The sequence below is a fragment of the Macaca thibetana genome, chromosome 8, assembly GCF_024542745.1.
Source record: "Macaca thibetana thibetana isolate TM-01 chromosome 8, ASM2454274v1, whole genome shotgun sequence".
Taxonomy (NCBI): Eukaryota; Metazoa; Chordata; class Mammalia; order Primates; family Cercopithecidae; genus Macaca; species Macaca thibetana.
The window spans coordinates 42,369,981-42,385,599 of record NC_065585.1 but is presented as its reverse complement, the minus strand read 5'-3'; the positions used below and the strand labels follow the sequence as shown (position 1 = coordinate 42,385,599).

General features: G+C 48.7%; 1 protein-coding gene across 26 annotated transcripts in view; it reads left to right on the top strand.

Annotated features, from left to right (window-relative positions):
- The window catches only part of BAALC (BAALC binder of MAP3K1 and KLF4), a 1,274,875-nt gene that overhangs the window by 804,412 nt on the left and 454,844 nt on the right, over positions 1–15,619 (top strand). Inside the window, exon 1 of one of the 26 annotated variants that reach the window (XM_050800769.1) lies at positions 4,531–4,534. The exons of the other annotated variants lie outside the window; for them this stretch is intronic. The gene's annotated coding sequence lies outside the window, so the exon portion shown is untranslated. Of the gene's footprint in view, positions 1–4,530; positions 4,535–15,619 lie in introns of those variants that run through there. 26 annotated transcript variants of the gene reach the window in all.

The following is a 15,619-nucleotide window of genomic DNA, read 5'->3' as shown; positions in this document are numbered from 1 at the left end:
CATCTATCAGATGCAGAAGCTGAGGCCCAGAGAAGTACATGACATGCTCAAAATCAGAGGGGGGGTGGGCAGCAGGACTAAGATTATTACCCAGGACACACCCGAGAAAAACAGTAGAACTGGCCTCCAGTTCCCACCCCCAACACCGCCCTGACATATACACATCAGTTGCCCACAAGAGCATTCAGACCCTTGCAGGGTACCCTGCCCTCCCTGGATATCATGGAAACAGCAAAGCAGAACATGAGTCCCTTCCCCCTACTGGCCAACAGGGCTTGAAAAGATTGACTTTTGACACTCTAGGCACAAGCCCTATCGTGCCTAGAAATCATGAGCTCTCTATTCTAGGCATCCCAGCATCTCAAGGAGCAGCCTAGCTGCCTGTGAAGCAATTTCTGCTGTGTTCTCTGGGGCTCCTAATCTCCGAGGCTGGCTCCTAGGTGAGCCTGCTGGCCTCCACTCCACACATGGGATGCTCCGATCCCATCCTCCTCCTTCAAATCAGATCCACACCTGGAACTGGCCTGGAGCTCCCAGGCTACCATTTCCATTGCAGTGCCCTTGTCCAGCCCTCCTGCTGGGACTGCCACATCAGCCACAGCATTGGTTTCTCATTTTTGCTCACTCCCCTTTCCTCTGCCTCCCTTCCCTGCCAGTATGCACAACCCCGGAAAACTCCCCCAACCCCCACCAGGAAGGCAGAAGTGGCAGCAGAGGTGAGGACGGGAGTAGAAGGAGGTCTTCCTGTGGGGAGCTGTTGATTAGCCACTGCCCTGCCTGTATCAGTGCCACTGTCCATTCCTGTTTCTTCCATGTGATGTGCACGTAGTAGGTTCCCCAACAAATCCCACTGAATTGAATTTCCTTTCATTTTCTCTCTTACCAGAAGTTCTTTCGTTCCTCTAACTCAGTTGCCTGACTGGTGGTGAGCACAGACATTTAATAGAGGCCAAGTAGCCGGGTGCAGTGGCTCACGCCTGTAATCCCAGCATTTTGGGAGGCCGAGGTGGGTGGATCACACAGAAGTTCAAGACCTGCCTGGCCAACATGATAAAATCCCATCTGTACTAAAAATACAAAAAATTAGCCAGCCATGGTGGCACATGCCCGTGGTCCCAGCTACTCAGGAGGTTGAGGCAGGAGAATCCCTCGGGCCTGGGAGGTGGAGGTTGCAGTGAACCGAGATCACACCACTGCACTCCAGTCTGGGTAAGAAAGCAAAACCCTGTCACAAACAAACAAACAAAAATAGAGGCCAAGTAACCAGATAAGCTAGGGTTAGAAAGGAACTAGAACAAACATCCTGAGAGATTATATTTTCTTCTCACTCCTCCACAAACCAGCCTCACATCTGTTTTCCTGTAGGTACAGAGACCGAGGCAGGGCCAGGTGCTGCCCAGAAAGGAGCGGATCTGGTTTCCAAACGAGAGGCCTGGAGCGTGAGAACAGCCTAAGTGGGCCAAAGGGCAGGGAGAGGAGCTGCGCAGCTGTATCCTTACCGCATGGAAACAGGACGGCCCAGCAGTGGGTGGCATATGCCAGGACCTGGCATGGGGAAAGCGCTTCTTATTGGCACTTCCTGGCATACCTCAGTGGCTTGGTAATTTCCCGTTCCTGGGACATGGGGGTGCTTAGGAACATTTTAACCCAGAGGCAACCAAGGAAGGTTTTGTCTTGATCTTCCAGTTGAAGTAACAGAAAATCCAACTCAAGTAAAAGTAACAATAGGTAATATCATACAGCATTTACTGTATGTCAGGCCCCATCCCAACCCTCTCTACATTAATTGCTCACTCCTGTCAATAATCCTATGAGGAAGGAACTGTTATCATCCCTATTTTACAGACATAGTCACTGACTAACCTGCCCAAGGTCATGCGGCTTGGCAAGCCAGGATTAAAACCCTGCAATTTAGTTCCTGCTAACTCTTCCACCCTCCAGCCTTTTGAGATCAGACAGGTAAAACATCAGGTGTGCTGGGCTTGTGTAACCAAGTCATAGAAAGGAGATGCAGGTGGGTCTTGGAAGACAGGGATCAGGAATTTTCTCTTTTTGTTTTTCACTTTTTATTTTCGAGACAGGGTCTTGCTCTGTGGCCCAGGCCAGAGTGCAGTGGGGTGATCATGGCTTACTGCAATCCCAACCTCCCAGGCTCAAGTAATTCTCCCACCTCAGCCTTCTGAGTATCTGAACTACAGGCGCACATCACCACACCTGGCTAATCTTTATTTTATAGACTGGGGGTCTTGCTATGTTGCCCAGGCTGGTTTTGAACTCCTGGGCTCAAGCAATCCTCCTGCCTTGGCCTGCCAAAGTGCTAGGATTACAGATGTGAGCCACCTTGCCTGGCCTCTTTCTCTTTTTAATTTTTCTGTTTTCTGAACTGTAATCCCATGGCAGATCCCCGGTCTCAGGAATGAGTGTGCCCCTGGCCTCCCCTTTTGGATCTTTAGTCCCTGTTTTCCTGTAGGCTGGATTTATTCTCATCTACTGCAGACTGATTTCCTCCAAAATCCACTGCAAAGCTACCCTCAGCTCTCACAGAGAAACAAACTGCCCTCCTCCCTGTGCTTGCAAGTTTGAAATTTTCAGAAGAGGGGTCTGACCAGCCTGTTGGGTCTCCTGGCCAGTCTACAGTTGGCAAGTGGGAGAGATCCATAAGAAGACAGTAATTCTCATTCAGAGTCTTGGTGGGAGGTACCAGCTCCAAAAAGAAGTGGATGGAGGGTCCTTTCTGGACAGGCAGTATCCAACATCCACGGCACAACTGCTGGGAGTAGGAAGAGTTTCCAGATCCAGGCCTCCAAACACACAGTGGGCCAAGAGCCCACTCAGGCAGCAGGTGGGGGCAAAAAGGAAATAAGAAGACTTAGAGGGTTACTCAGAAAGGAAATGAGAGGCCAAGCGCATGGCTCATGACTGTAATCCCAGTACTCTGGGAGGCCGAGATGGGCAGGTCACTTGAGGTCAGGAGTTCGAAACCAGCCTGGCTAACATGGCAAAACCTGATCTCTACTAAAAATACAAAACATTAGCCGGGCGTGGTGGCAGGCGCCTGTAGTCTCAGCTATTTGGGAGGCTGAGGCAGGAGAATTGCTTGAACCTGGGAGGTGGAGGTTGTAGTGAGCTGAGATTGCGCCACTGCACTCCAGCCTGGGTGACAGAGCAAGACACAGTCTCAAAAAAAAAAAAAAAAAAAGAGGCCGGGCATGGTGGCTCATGCCTATACTCCCAGCACTTTGAGAGGCCAAGGTGGGTGGATCGCCTGAGGTCAGGAGTTTGAGACCAGCTTGGCCAACATAGTGAAACCCCATCTCTACTAAAAAAATAAATAAATAGGCCGGGCGCGGTGGCTCACGCCTGTAATCCCAGCACTTTGGGAGGCCGAGGCAGGCGGATCACAAGGTCAGGAGATCGAGACCACGGTGAAACCCCGTCTCTACTAAAAATACAAAAAAAAATTAGCCGGGCGCGGTTGTGGGCTCCTGTAGTCCCAGCTACTCGGGAGGCTGAGGCAGGAGAATGGCGTGAACCCGGGAGGCGGAGCTTGCAGTGAGCCGAGATCGCGCCACTGCACTCCAGCCTGGGCTGGGCGACAGAGCGAGACTCCGTCTCAAAAAATAAAAATAAAAAAAAATAAAATAAAATAAATAAATAAATACAAAAATCAGCCGGGTGTGGCGGTACCTGCCTGTAATCCCAGCTACTCAGGAGGCTGAGGCAGGAGAATTGCTTGAACCTGGGAAGCACAGGTTGCAGGGAGCTGAGATCATGCCACTGCACTCTAGCCTGGGAGACAGAATGAGACTCCATCAGAAAGGAAGAAGAAAGAGAGAAAGAGGTGGTGGTGGCGGGGGCGGCGGGGTAAGGAAGGGAAGGGGAGGGGAGGGGAGGGGAGGGAGAAATGAGAGTGAGCAGGGAAGGGCAGGAAATCAAGAGTGGACCCCAGCTCAATATGGGTCCCTGCAACAGACTGGGGAGGACACGTGACTGTGAAGAATAAAGTGCACCTGGATTTACAGGTCAAAGGCGAGGAGCCAAACGGGATTTCTGTTCTAGTCTTTCTTCTAAAATCAGTCTCCATGGAGCTTCAGGAAGCCTGCTGGGAATTAGTCCTCATGCTTCCTCTCAGCTTGTACCGAACCTATTCCTGAGTGACAGGTCACCCCAAAACGTAGCTGCTAAAACAACAATTGTCATTTATTATCTCTTACAGCTTCTAAGAGTCAGGATCTGAGGGCTATTTGACTGGGTGATTCTGGCTGGGGGTCTTAGTCCCTTTTCTGTTGCTTATAATGGAATACCCGAAATGGTAATTTATGAAAAAAGACATTTTATTTTATTTTATTTTATTTTTTAGACCGAGTCGTGCTCTGTTGCCCAGGCTGGAGTGCAGTGGTGTGATCTCGGCTCACTGTAACCTCCACCTCCCGAGTTCAAGTGATTCTCCTGCCTCAACCTCCAGAGTAGCTGGGATTACAGGTGCGTGCCACCACACCAGGCTAATTTTTTGTATTTTTACTATAGATGGGGGTTTCACCATGTTGCCCAGGCCAGTCTCGAACTCCTGGCCTCAAGTGATCTGCCCACCTCAGCCTCCCCAAGTGCTGGGATTACAAGGGTGAGTCACCATGCCCAGCCAAAAGGAATTTATTTCTTACAGTTCTGGAGGCTGAGAAGTCCAAGGTTGAGGTGACATCTGATGCTAGCTTTCTTGCTGGTGGAGAGTCTGCAGAGTCCCAAAGTGGAGCAGGAGGTTGAATGTGCTAATGTGTTAGCTTGGGTCTCCCTTCCTCTCCTTTTTTTTTTTTTTTTTTTTTTTTTTTTTTTTTTTTGAGACGGAGTCTCGGTCTGTCGCCCAGCCCAGGCTGGAGTGCAGTGGCGCGATCTCGGCTCACTGCAAGCTCCGCCTCCCGGGGTTCACGCCATTCTCCTGCCTCAGCCTCCCGAGTAGCTGGGACTACAGGCGCCCACAACCACGCCCGGCTAATTTTTTGTATTTTTAGTAGAGACGGGGTTTCACCGTGGTCTTGATCTCCTGACCTTGTGATCCGCCCGCCTCGGCCTCCCAAAGTGCTGGGATTACAGGCGTGAGCCACCGCGCCCGGCCTCCCTTCCTCTCCTTAATAAGCCACCAGTTCCACTCTCATGGTAACCCATCAATCTATTAATCTGTGAATAAATTAATCCATTCATAAGAACAGAGTCCTCATGATCCAATCACCTCTTAAAGGCCCCACCTCTCAACAGTGCCACCTTGGGGATTAAGTTTCAACCTGAGTTTTGTAGGGGACATTCAAACCATAGCAGGCTCTTTCATGGATTGCAGTCCCTTTGTGGCTAGGACTGGGCCAACTGGAAGACCTCCACACACACAGGTCTGCTGCCTGGGCTGGGGGCTGCCCAGCAGGGGCTCCACAGGCATCTCTCTGCATTGCTATAGGGTCCTTCCATGTGGTCTCCCCAGCAATGGTGGCTTCAGGGTACCCAGACTGCTTCCACATTGACTTAGGGGCCTGAAGACACATATTCTGAGAGACAAGCAGGAGCTATGTTGCCTTTTATGAGCTAGTCTTGGAAGTCACACAGCATCATCTCCACAGCACTAGACCAACAGAGGCAATTTCAAAGGTTCACCTAGGTTCAAGGCCGTGGAGCATGCCCCACCTCTCCAAGGAGGGACGTCACTATCACACTGCAAGAATATACCACATGGGATGTGGTTGGTGCGGCCGTCTTTGGCAGTCTGACACTGTAGCTTCATCCCAAGCCATGCCTCTTTTTTGTTATAATTCAAACAATATAGAACATAAAGTAAAAAGTGAAAGTTCCTGCTGGGCGCTGTGGCTCACGCCTGTAATCCCAGCACTTTGGGAGGCTGAGGCGGGTGGATCACCTGAGGTCAGGAGTTCGAGACCAGCCTGGCCAACATGGTGAAACCCTGTCTCTACTAAAAATACAAAAAATTAGCTGGGAGTGCTGGTGGGCACCTGTCATCCCAGCTACTTGGGAGGCTGAGGCTGGAGAATCGCTTGAACCCAAGAGGCAGAGGTTGCAGTGAGCCGAGATCATGTTACTGCACTCCATCCTGGGCAACAGAGCAAGACTCTGTCTCAAAACAAAACAATAAATGAAAGTTCCTGTCCTATCCTGTTACCCAGAGGAAACCTCTCTTACCAGTTCGTATTCAGATTCCTTTTCTAAGCACTTACAAATATGTATTTAAGTATGAATGTGTTGAAATTTTCCAGGGGCCCTCCAGGGTTACTCTTCACACTTCTCCATGCTGCCCTGTGCCCCGGGAGGCTGACCTGCTGCAATGGGCTCCCTCACCTTTGGGCTTCCAGGTGGGTTTGACAACTGGGGGGCACCAGGTGGAGATGGGAGAAAAGGAGGTGAGGGGGAGGTGAGAGTACTGATTTCCCCATCTCCCTCCCTGGCTGTCTCAGTGAGGTGACTGCGTCCACTACAAAGTCTCAGCTCCTGTGCATGGATGCTCTGCATCCTTATCTCTGCCTTTGGGTTACACTATGAGCTTCACAGCAGTTATATTTTATGTTGATGACACAGCAAGTGATAATAGAGTCCCCAGTGCTATGTGCCCCAGGGGATCACAGTGTGCCTGGTGGTTTCCATATATCCTGCCCACAACTCTATAAATATTCCTTTTATTAAACTCTCTGCACATTACCCAATGTCCAGTATAAATGTGCTCTTAATTGATGTGATGTAACATACCCCCGTAGTTTTAAGCAGTATGATGCTATGCTATCACATAGCAACTAGCTTTTTTCACTTTCTGTATCACCTATATCTTTCCATATCAGCACAAATAATCACCCCTATTAATATTTGCATGTGCCATCTGGAACGCATATTTCCTAAGTGGTGTGACCTTCCCCACTGACGGACATTTAGGTTGTTGTCAACTTTTTTCCCTTTCACAAGTACTGACACAATGAACATACTTGCATATGTCTGTCTGTCTCAGCTGTGTTTCCTTGGGTTAAATATGCCTGATATAACTTGAAGTTTGGCCAGGCGCAGTGACTCACACCTGTAATTCCAGCACTTTGCAAGACTGAGGCAGGTGGATCGCTTGAACCCGGCAGGCGGAGGTTGCAGTAAGCAGAGATCACACCATTGCACTACAGCCTGGGCGACAGAATGAGACCCTGTCTCAAAAAAACAAAAACAAAAAAACACGCCAAAATTAGCCAGGCATGGTGGCATGTGCCTGTAGTCCCAGCTACTCGAGAGGCTGAAGAGGGAGGATCACTTGAACCTGGGAGGTGGAGGTTGCAGTGAGCCGAGATCATGCCACTGCACTGTAGCCAGGGTGACAGAGTAAGGCCCTGTCTCAAACAAGCAAACAAAAAACTCTTAAAGGTCAAGGAGTAGGTTCTGGAGCCGTATCTCCTCGGGTTCAAATCCCATCTCCTTTGTCTAATGGGAAATCTCATCTCTTCTACCTAATGACTGTGCAATTGTGGGTCTATTTAACCATTCCCCCACTTCAGTTCCTTTAACCATAAAAAGGTGATAATACCTTTCCATAGGGGCATTGAGAGGGTCAATCTCCCAGGGTCAGCCTAAGGATCCAATGATATAACCATGTAAAACATCTTGCACATTCAGCCTCTCTAAGATTCCATTTCCCCATCTGTAGGATGGTAACATTACTTCCCTGGCTGATTGGATTTGAGGATTAAATCTCATAGGGTTGTGAAGATTAAGTGAAATAATCCGAGTAAAGCACTTAGCACCATGCCTGGCCCCAGAGTAAGTGCTCCATAAACATTAGCCCTTGTGGTTATTGCCTATATTCTCTACTAAGTTTCATATTTTATTATAGGTATTATGACTACTATAAGCTTTACAGCAGTTATATTTTATATTGATTATGGTTCTTAACAACTAAAAATATTTGCTCAGAGTAATCTAGGAAGAAGACTTTACTTAAACAGACCTTTTAGACATAGAAATGTACATAGAAACGTAGGTTATTAATTTGTTCCTTGTTACTTCCTATTGGAAAAATCAACCAAAGTTCTTTCCATAGAGTAACATGTGAGTGTTTGGGGGCTGGTGGGTGAATGGGATGGATTGCTTTGATGATTATTCTCATGAAGGTGAACTCCAGATTTCTATTTTTCTCCATCTGGAGAAAAACACACATTTTTGCCAACATGCATATTTGCACCTCACCACTACAAGAGCAGGCAGAGGACACAGAAGGGAAGGAGCCCGTCCTGAGTCCTTGAACTGTAGGAACCTGTAAGTATCGGACTGGAATACTAATCCCATGGAGCATTCCAGGATATCAGGTGAACCAGGTGAAGTGTCCCTGGCGGCTTCAGAATAAACATCTACAAAGGCCAGGGTGTTCACAGCTGTTAGAGGAGCCTGTGGATTTTTGGAACCGACACCCCTACCAGAGAACTACTAGTTTTAACTGCAGTTGTGACAATTAAGCAAGAGACCTACAAACATATTGCTTAACACTTGTCTGTCAACACCCGGGCTGTCCACAGACCTGTGGCTGCCTTCTCATGGAACCTGACACCTCTATTTGGACAGTCTCCCTGGCAAAGTGTTTCCATCCAGAGAAAGTTCACCGGGGAAGCAAAAGGCATTAGGGTTTGCAGTCCCACGGCCCACTAGGGCAAAAGCCACTAGGACGGGCATCTAACCACGTGTGGCTTTGGAGAGTCAAAGCCAGCCTGGGGGTGGGGGTGGGATGCTTCTCCTGCAGGTCCCCTCTCCGCCCCTCCCCTGTTCCTGGCACAAAGAGATATGTTCTCTGCACAGCTGTTTGCCCTGAGAAGCTGGAGCCAGGCCATGGGATGCTCAGGCTGACACAGGGAACATGATCCTGCCCGCTCAGCCCTCCACTGGCGGGAAACTGTTGTCCTTACAACTCCGGTTAAGAAGTTAGATTAAGAAGTTAGATTGTTAAGAAGGCAGATCCCCAGACACACCCCCATAAATTCTTACCCAATGAATGAGACTCTGCATCTGAGAAATATCATCCCCGTCAGAATCACAAGCTAAACTATCCCCCAAGCAATGTTTAAAAAATGTGTGTGCCATCATTGAAAAGTTGGGAGATTTAGTGTACAAATTTTGGTTGGACATGATGGCTCACGTCTGTAATCCCAGCACTTTGGGAGGCCAAGGTGGGCGGATCACCTGACGTCAGGAGTTCAAGACCAGTCTGGCCAACATGGCAAAACTCCGTCTCTACTAAAAGCAGAAAAATTAGTTGGGCGTGGTGGCACATGCCTATAATCCCCGCTACTCGGAGGCTGAGACAGAAGAATCGCTTGAACCCAGGAGGCAGAGGTTGCAGTGAACCAAGATAGCGCCACTGCACTCCAGCCTGGGTGACAGAGTGAGACTCTGCCTCAAAAAAAAAAAATAAATAAATAATTTTAAAAATAATAAAATAAAAGTTTTATTTTCATCCAGAGCACAGGCAAGCCCAAGTCTACTTTACCCGTCGGTAGTAAGAAGCCGGTACTATGGAGCATCTGCCTTTGAGGCAAGGCTGGCGTCCTCCAATCCAACCACGCACACATGCTGCGTGCACACTCACCACTCTGGCCGTGTCCTGTACATCGACTTTGAGTTTGTAAACTCTGCTAATTCTTCCAGGATGAAGAGAAGTAGTGAGCCTAAAGCAAATGCCTTTTGGCTTTCCCAGCTGCAGTGAGTTGTATTCCTGTCCCTGCTGCCTGGCCTCTTAACCCCACCTTACTAGGGCATTTCTCACTAGAACTTCCACAAGGGAAGGGCTTTGTGTATTTTGTTCTCTGCCATCTTCCTAGTGACGACTGTGGTGTCTGGAACACAGGAGGAGGTCAAAAGTATGCATCAAACAACTACAATGATAACACTTCACACTACTAGGATGGCTATCATCAAAAAGACACCAAGTAGCCAAGTGTGGTGGTGCAGGCCTGTAGTCCCAGCTACTTGGTAGGCTGAGGCAGGAGGATTGCTTGAACCCAGGAGTTCAAGACTTCAGTATGCCATAATCACACCTGTGAATAGTCACTGCACTCCAGCCTGGGCAACATAACAAAAAAAAAAAAGAAAAGAAAAGAAAAGAAAAAAATAAAATAAGGGTTGGCAAGGATGTAGAAAAATTAGAGCCCTCATTGCTCGTGGGAATGTAAAATGGTGCAGCCGCTTTGGAAAACAGTGTGGGAGTTCCTCAAATGTTAAATGTAGAGTTCACACAAAAGCCATCAACCCTAAATATAGACCCAAGAGAAATGAAAACAAGTGTTCAAACAAAACCTTGCACATGAAAGTTCGTAGCAGCATTATTCATCATAGCCAAAAGGTGGAAACAACCCAAAATGTTCATCAAATGGTGAATGGACAAACAAAATGCGGTATATCCATACAATGAAATATTATTTAGTCATGAAAAGGAATGAAATACTGATACATGCTATGACAAGAATTATGCTATAAAAGAAGCCAGACGCAGAAGGCCACATGTTGTATGATTCCACTTACATAAAATATCCAGGACAGGCAAGTCCATAGGGACAAAAAGTAAAGTAGTGGTTGCCAGGCCCTGGGAGGAGAGGGGAATGAGGAGTGACTACTTCACAGATACAGCGGTTCCTTTGGGGGTGAAGATATTCTGGAACTGGACAGTGGTGATGGCTGCACGATATTGTAAATGTACTAAATGCCACTGAATTGCACACTTTAAAATGGTTAAGATGGTGAATTTTATGTGTAATTTACCACAATAAAAAAAAGTTTCAGATGAATGAATGAATAAATGAGTCTTCCACCGCCATGCCCTAAAGGCCAGGTGTTGACAAGGAAAGTCTAAGTTGTCTCCGGAGTCCAGTCCCCACCCCACCTTCATCTTTGCGGTACACCATCTGTCCTGGGAGGGCAGGCGGGGCCCAGCTCCAAGCTGAAAATGGGGCAGAACAAAGCTCCTCGGCTCTCTATCTGCTTCCAAATCTGGAAGATGGAGTGGGCAGTCACACCCACCGTTCAAGGCTGCTGGGAAGACTAAGTGAAAGTTCTCTGCACACGTAGACCCGCAGTGAGTACTGCTTCCCTTCCAGTCCTCCACAGGGGAGCTATCGCAGGAGGGATTCCTCAACCCACACAGCACCTGGCTCGGGGTGGGCTGGCTGCATGTTGTGGGATCCTGTTGGGGCCTGGACATTTGCTGTGCAGGCGAAGTGCTGAGAACACCACCTCTCAAAGTTCCACCTGGCAAGTGTCCACACCTATTAGTAGAGCCCACGGTTCCCAACATTGTACTGCACACAGCATGGCACTCCATTACTACCTGATTTCTTGAGGATCAATGAAAACACACCTGCTTTCCAGCAGTGGAAACTTCATCCCCAGAAGATGGTCCCTGCCACAGGCTGTGGTGCTCTTGAGGCTCCTGAGTGATGGGCTGCAGCGGTGGGCTGCAGTGGACAGCAGAGTACTGGAACCTGGTTGTACAGAAAATGGCAGCAGCCACTGGGTCTGAAGTCCTGGCTCTGTGCTTAAAGGGGTGGCTTTAAATTGTGTGCTCCTGGGCTGTTGTGAGAATTTAAAAAGACTAATGCTGGCCAGGTGCGGTGGCTCATGCCTGTGATCCCAGAACTTTGGGAGGCCAAGGCGGGTGGATCACCTGAAGTCAGGAGTTTGAGACCAGCCTGGCCAACAGGGTGAAACCCTGTCTCTACTAATACAAAAAAAATTAGCCGGGAGTGGTGGCGCGTGCCTGTAATCCCAGCTACTCGGGAAGCTACTCAGGAGAATAGCTTGAACCCAGGAGGCGGAGGTTGCACTGAGCAACAGTTGCCTGGCGACAGAGCAAGACTGCATCTCAAAAAAAAAAAAAAAAGATGAATGCACCTAAAATGGTGTTATTGTGCACCCCTATACATTTTACCACCATCATGCACCTAATGTGAGTGATTACTACATGTCAGCATGAGCATCATCTAACATCCTGCTCTTTGCATTGGAGCTGACTGCAAATAAAAATTTCAGTCTGTCCATATTCACAACCTATCAGGGAATCTTGGTCTCAGTGGATGGAAACCAGATTACATTGTAGTGATTCCACCACGACGGTGGCATCTACTCCCTAACAGCCACTGTGGTGGGCATTTTCTCAAGGTTTTCTCTTTTGGTTCATTCTTCCAGGAGCCTTATAAGGTGTATTATTTTCTCCTCTTTATAAATGAGGCTGAGAGATTAAGTCACTTGCACAAAATCACATACCTAGAAAGTGAAGGTAGGGTTAGAACTCGAGTCCATTTCACTTCAAAGCCTGCACCCTTCCCATTCATTTATTCATTTATCCTACAAGAATTATTAGGGGCTGACCACTGTGCTGGGCTCTGGGGGAGCAGATGACCAGACCTGGCCCTGGGCCTCACTGAACGTGCCGGCTAGAAAGGAGCAAGTAGACAGATGATTTCAATGATGAGGGGATGCGAGTGACCCAGTGAGGAAGAGGGGAGGGCTCTCCAGGAACATCCAGTAGGCAGGGGTGGGACATAGCCTCAGGGAGGGTGGAAGGATGGAAAACTGCAGAGAGTTTTGATTACCTGGAGAGCAAGGGAGAAGAGTGGGTACCAACAGTGGTGGTCAGGCCAGATAACAGAAAAGCACACAAATCATGATGAAGAGCTCAGAAGCCATCCCCTGGGCAGCCAAGAGTCACTGATAAACTTTAAGCAGCGGAGTGACATGTCCTTCGAGCCTACAAATGTTCCATAAGACCCACAAAGCAGCCGTAATGCAATCCCCCTCCACACCTTCCTGGCCTGTTCATTTTTCACCCACATCCATTTATTAAGGGCCTTGCTCATAGGTCAGAAAACAGGCTCTGAGGCAGACTTACATGGGGCTTACTGGGGAGACAGCTAGAACTACACCTGCAAGGAAGTAAAGGAAGCAGGGTTGGGTAGGGCAGAGGCTGAACGGAGATGCATTTGCAACAGAAACCTCAACTGGTCCTATGGGGAGCTCAGAAGCTGGGGTGTCCCAAAATAAGGCAAGGGGGCCAGGCCTGTGTACCCCCTCATCATCAGTTATTGTATGCAAGTGGCATGGGGTGTATGGCCTTGGACCAGGCAGCTCCCTTCAGTTGAGGGCAGCATCTGGGGAGGGACTCAGCTATGAGCAGTTAGCAAGCCACACTTCCTGCTGGTGGGGATGGAGGGTCTGGGTCCTGCAGAGGGTTTGGGTGGGGCACTAGCGTCCATGGCAGCCTGCTTGGCTCAGAGATCTGTGCAAACAAGTCTTGATGTGTGCTGTTTCCCAGCTCTTGCCCTCGTCTGCTTCCGCAGGGGCCAGTCCTCTGCAGAGTTCCCCTTGAATATGTCAGGACAGCAGCCAAGACACAATTCCGATCTTCCCCCCTCTCCTCTTCTGCCAGGGACCAGCTCATGCACTTCCGCAGTACCTGCCAAACTCTTCCCCACCACCCTACCTGGCTGCCTATACATGGACAGAGCTATGCAGTCTTCCGTGGCAAAGCGGGGTACAGAGTATTCCCCTTTGTGGCACACTCCCCTAAAGCAGCCCTAAAGAACTTCTGTGCCCAGCTACTCAGGAGGCTGAGGTGGGAGGATCCTCTGAGGCCAATTCAAGACCAGCCTGTGCAACATAGCAAGACCCTGTCTGAAAAACAAACAAAAAACCTCCTAGGCTTCAGTTTCCAGGGTTAGCTCCTTGACTTACTCCCTGCTGGGCTGGGCAGTTAAAAATACCTAAAGCTGTGTTTCTCAATCCTGGCTGCCCAGTAAAATCCCCTGGGAAACATTTTATAAATATCAACGCCTGGGCCCCACCCCCAGCCCAATGGCATCAGAAACTCTGAGGGTGGGGCCCAGGCACTGTGTTTTTTTAAATTCCCCTGGTGATTCTAAATATGCAGCCAGGGCTGAGAACCAGTGACCTTGATTTTTATTTACAAGGATCAGTGTGGGTGTGTGGAGGGACAGAGGTGATTTGGAGGAGAGCTGTGAGGATCGAGATGATGGGAGTGGAAAAGAGGAAGTAGAGACTCAGAAACAGAATAAACAAGGGAGCCGGGTAGAGGCAGAATAAGAAAAGCTGGAGGAATCACCTGGGGAGCTAAAGGAATGCTGGGAATGAGCTCCCACCACTGGGGATCCCGATTCCATTGGTACAGGTAGCTAAGCACTGGGGGAAGAGTCAAAACAGCCAGGTGATTTCAATGGGCGGCAAAGCTGAGAGCTGGAGCTCCAGGCCATGCCACAGCCTCTTACTTGGGAGCCTCACCACGCAGGTGTCCAGGTGGCCTCCACCCAGTGTAGACAAGCCAGCCGTGCTTCTCGCCTCCTGGACCCTGGGGTGAGGTCTTGAGCAACATCAATTTCCATCCAATCTAAACTTAAATATGGGCACGCCCAGCCTCCCTCCTGGGAAAGTGTCTGAGCAGAGCTGTTCTGTATGACCTGGGTGGCCTTTTGTGACATGTTCTCAGGGGACTCTGTGCTGGGCTGTCTGCTCCTCCCACCTAACTGCATTGGCACATGGTTTATCTGGTTCAGCATTTTCTTAGATATGTAATCGTTTTCTAAAAAGGAAATCACTTGTTTTCTAAAGGCAAATGTAATATATTATTTTCCCCAAAAAAACATGAAGTAGAAAATGAAAATCACCCTAATTTCAACACCCCAAGGTGACCCCAACTGAGAACTGGAGAACCAGCAGCTGACCTGGTTGTCACAGCTGGGCCTTGATGTCCCATTGAGCACGATCAGTGTCTCAGAGCACCAGCACCAGCCAAGGCCACTGTGACTGTGAAGATCGAGACAAAAACAAGAGCACAGTCCAAACTACAAAAATAACCCACCATCACCCTATCCTGGCTAGTGGGTGACTATTCTCTTTGTTTTTATGTGTTGTTGTCTCTACCAATTTATAGCCTCAGTCAATTCATCTCCATAAGAATTATTAGACACTCATCTCATCCAATCCAGAGCAAAGATCTGCTTCCTTGCACCATCCCCAAGCTTCCAACTACTTACCCCAGGCCCACATCTTATTATGAGTAGTTTCCAGCCTCCTCTTACTGAGACACCCCACGGTTCTCATGGTGTGCATGCTTCCAAACTGCAATGAGCCAGTAAACCCAACTTCACATGTGGTCCTGGTGGTCTCTGGCTAGGGCACATTGACACCACAGATTTTGGAAAATACGCTTCTAGACATTATTTCTTCTATGAACATATATTTTTTTTTATTTTTAAAATGAGAGAGGACTATAATTCTTTTTTTTTTTTTTTTTTTTTTTCTTTTTTCTTTTTTGAGCCAGGATCTCACTCTGTCACTCAGGCTGGAGTGCAGTGGTGTGATCACAGCTTACTGCAGCCTCTAACTCCTAGGGTCAAGCAATCCTCCTGCCTCAGCCTCCCAAGTAGCTGGGACTACAGGTGTGCACCACCACACACAACTAATATTTAAAGTTTTTATAGAGACAGGGTCTCCTTATGTTGCCCAGGCTGCTCTCAAACTCCTGGCCTCAAGCGATCCTCCCACTTCAGCCTCTCAAAGCACTGGGATTACGGGAGTGAGTCACCATGCCCAGCCAAGAGAG